This window comes from Cryptomeria japonica, chromosome 4 (assembly GCF_030272615.1).
Source record: "Cryptomeria japonica chromosome 4, Sugi_1.0, whole genome shotgun sequence".
NCBI classification, from domain to species: Eukaryota; Viridiplantae; Streptophyta; class Pinopsida; order Cupressales; family Cupressaceae; genus Cryptomeria; species Cryptomeria japonica.
This window is the reverse complement of record NC_081408.1, coordinates 459,280,831-459,285,458: the sequence shown is the minus strand read 5'-3', so window position 1 is coordinate 459,285,458 and position 4,628 is coordinate 459,280,831.

Genomic DNA, 4,628 nt, shown 5'->3' with positions numbered 1-4,628 from the left:
GAATTGCTACAACTCTCATCTTCTCACAAGGAAATCCTAGACAAAGCATTGCTCACTACCAATGTTCCAAAAGATTTAGACATTGATCAGTTTCAGTCTATGGTGGGTCATCTGACTTCACCTCGCTATTTGACCTTCTCTGGAAGAAGATGACAATTCATCAAATCATCCATATAACCAGCCATTGCATATTGAGGCCATGATCCACAAACATAGAGTTAAACGTGTTTTGATAGATGGAGGCGCAGGGCTGAATATTTGTACTTATCATCTGCTTACACAACTAGGATTCTCTGAAAATGTTATTGATCCTGGCAAGAAAATAACAATAAAAGCCTATGATGAGGAAAAAAGGACCTCCAAAGGTCTAGTATCATTACCAATTAGAGTGGGACCGATAGAGAGAGATGTCCTTTACTACGTTCTCGATATTCCATTGTCATACAATATATTACTGGGCAGGTCGTGGATTCATGAAATGAAGGCAGTACCATCAACATATCACCAATGCTTAAAGTTTCCTTATAACAGAGCTGAAGTCAGCATTCCTGCTGATACAAATGTCATCTGTAATGCATTGACAAAAGGTGCAGATACTTTTGTGCCTCATAATAGGGCAGCCTCTCCAAATGAAGATCCAGAAACATTGATGAAAGACTTAGAAAAGAGATTGAAGATTACAGATACCAGCATGGATGGCTACAAGATAAAACCGGTACTATCATTAGTTTCTCTCCCTCCATCACCAAGACAGTTGGGCAAACCATCAGATGCTATGAGAACACAAACTTCAGCTCTGAATACTATATATGATGGTCTCTTTATACAGACTTCTACCTCCATGGCAGATGAAATAGAAGAGGATGTTGTGCTTAACTGGCTCTTTAAGGAAGATAGTCCAAATGAGGAGGTATGACATTGTGAGATTTCCTGAAACCAATATGGTCGTGGTTAGTGCATGGGGTACTCAGGTACTGGTCCTTTGGGCAAACAAAAAGAAGGTATTACTGAACCAATTCAGCTACAAACCAAATCCACACATGATAAGGTTGGACTGGAATATAATCTGAAAAAGGCATCAGACCAAAAACATGTTTCTAAGTCTAAGTGCCCGAAAAGGATATCACCTTTAACATTACACGAAGCAGATCATAAACAAACAAAAGTAGAGTGTAGAAAAGAGAGAGAAGAATCAGTAGTCAAGAAAGAAGAAATAGTCAGTGCTCAAGCTTCGACGGTGTCAGCTACGATAATACAAGAAGTTGAGGTTCCTGAGGATATAAGAGATGAAATGGTAAGAATCAGAGAATTGTTTGCACCATTAAAAGTTCCAGTTACATATACTGGCAGGCAACAAGTAGATGATTCAGAGACTGATTCAAACGAGTATGAATGGGGTCCTGACTATCTTTCAAACACATCCACTACAGAAAATCTAGAAGAATCTAGTGGTGTCATAGATGATACTCAAGAGTTGATGCACATAAAACTAGAGAAGGAAATACAAGAAATTAGATAAAAGAGGCAAGCAAATTATGAAAAAAGGATTGAAAGAAGGAAGAATACCATAAAGCTTCTCATCTATGTGCCCGTATCCTAAAACAGAACAAATCAGTTATACCACTACACAGGAAGAGTTGGAAGCTATAGAACAAGAACCAGTCATCAGTCCAGAAGAAGCTGAATGGAGTAGACGACAACAAATCACAGAAACAATGAGATCATGTCAACAGGTGTGTCAAATACAAATGATAAATGAACCACAACATGAAGGAACTTGTAGCATTAAAGATGTTGGTATTGATACCATACATATGCTTACTAAATCACCTGAAAGAGGTTTGGAAACTCCATCCGATGACTCTGATGACTCTGATGACAGTCCTATTCATGATGATATCCACTCAGCCTCAAATTTTGAATCATCTGATACAAACAATGAAAAGTTGCCTACTAGTCTTATTGTTGTTAAACCACGATATAACATCCAGTCTGGTGTAGTAAATGATGTTACAAGTATGTCCATTGGATTAGATCGATTAAATTCTAACATGAACTTTAATAATCATGATCTGACTCTTCCTTGTCTCGAGACACTTACGCAAGGTATCATTCTGGAACTTGACTTTTCGATCCGCAACTGTGATAACAATACTGTGAACGCTCTTGAACCTATCCAAAATTTATCCTTAGTACATCCCAAATCGATTGACTGTACTTTACATAACCAACCCATGGTTATACCTACTTTTGCCAATGACTATACATTATCCTATTATCTCAATGTGGTCGAACCTATAAACTCTTCCACCAGTGAACAGAGTGAAAATATGACTGAAGCAAATATCAAGTATCTTAGTCGCAAAAACAAGAAAAATAAAAATAAAAGATCTGATGGCGAAAACCATATTGTGGCGGTGTCATAATCTAAAAAAGAGAAAATAAAGGACGTACCTAAAGGTGAAAACCTCTTTGAGGCGCCTGAAGGTGAGATACTTGGTATACTACCCAATCATTTCCAGGAGTGGTCTTCCATATTGATCGAGCCAACTCAGCCAGTGAATATCGGGAACCAAGAGACACCACAAATCATTCACGTAGCTCAATCACTATCAGCAGAAGAATTGAAGGAGTTCACTCAGCTATTTTTAGAAAAGATAATAAACTTTGCATGGATGTACTCTGATATGCCAGGCTTGGATCCTGATCTCATTATGCACCATCTCTTAATCATGCCAAGAGTAAAACCAGTTAAACAAAAACTCCGTAAGATGCACCCACACGTAGCATTATTGGTCAAAGTTGAACTAGAGAAACTGCTCAAAGCTGGATTTATCAGAGCAATAGATTATGCTGAACGGATTTCCAACATAGTGCCTGTGTCGAAGGCAGATAAATCTATCAGAGTTTGTACAGATTTTAGAGATCTCAACAAAGCATGTCCAAAAGATGACTTTCCATTGCCAAATATTGATATGATAGTCGACATGATAGCTGGGTATGAGATGTACTCAGTAATGGACGGATTTTCTAGCTACAATCAGATTAAAATCGCTCTTGGAGATCAAGAAAAGACATCTTTCACCTGTGCATGGGGAACCTTTTGCTGGAACGTTATGCCATTTGGGTTAAAGAATGCAGGGGCGACCTATCAAAGAGCAGTTACAACCATCTTTCATGACATGATGCATAAGAATATGGAAGATTATGTTGATGACACCTTAGTGAAGACTATGAAAATATCAATGCATATTCAAGAGTTAGGTCCTATACTTGACAACATGGAAAAATTCAAGCTCCGATTAAATCCAAAGAAGTGTGCATTCGGAGTGACATCTAGTAAACTACTTGGCTACATCATTTCAAAGAAGGGAATCGAGGTTGATGTTGAGAAGGTCCAAGCTATAATGGAAATGTCGCCTCCAAAGAACATTAGTCAAATGAGAAGTCTACAGGGACATCTCCAATCCATTAGAAGATTCATTTCTTAGCTAGCAGACAAGGCTCAACCTTTTACAAAAGTATTGAGAAAAGGAATAATATACAACTGGGATCAGCAGTGTGAACAACATCTTCAATAAATAAAAGAGTGCCTGTCTAATCCACCAATATTGATGCCACCTATTCAGGGCAAACCACTCATCTTATATATATCAGCAACTGATTCATCACTAGGGGCACTTCTGGCACAACAGGATGACAACAAAAAGGAATGGGCTATTTATTACATCAGCAGGAAATTGGTGTCTTATGAAATGAACTAAAATATAATAGAAAAAGCATACTTGGCATTAGTCTTTGCATCACAGAAACTGAGGCACTATATGCTAGCACATTCAGTCAAGCCAGTGGCCAAAATTGATCCACTCAAGTATCTTCTTAATAAAACAACACTCACCGGAAGATTGGCGAAATGGGTCATGATCCTTACATAGTTTGACATTGAATATGTGGAACACAAAGCCATAAAAGGACAGGTAATTGCTGATCAACTTGCTGAAGCTCCACTTGAGGATACTCAACCACTACACATCGAGTTCCCAGATGAATTAATAATGCATCTTACTCAACAACCCTAAAGATGTTCTTCGATGGTTCCTTTACTCAAAATGGTTTAGGTGCTGACATATTATTTATTACTCCTTAGAAGTATTCAATCCCAAAGTCTTACAAGATTTTGTTTTCCTGCACAAACAATATTGCAGAATATGAAGCTTTGGTGAATGGAATAAAACTAGCTATTGAATGGAAGGTTGTTGAATTACATATCTATGGAGATTCTCTGCTGGTCATCAATCAAATCAACAATACATATCAGACTCGAGATGAGAAATTGATGCCTTACAAGAGGATGGTGGATGATATCAAGAAGTACTTTGCTTTTGTATCATTCCAACAGATTCCTAGATCAGCGAATAGAGCAGCAGATGCTATGGCCACCTTGAAGTCTATACCTGAGCTACAGGAGTCCAATTTTCGCTTTAATTTCCTGGTGGAAGAGTTATACTACCCCGCTTATGATTCTCCTAAGACCCAAATAGTCTGTTCTATTATTGGACTTGACTCATTCAGATACAGCCACATCTATTCCTATCTATGCGATCAAATTATCCTTGAAAACCTTACTC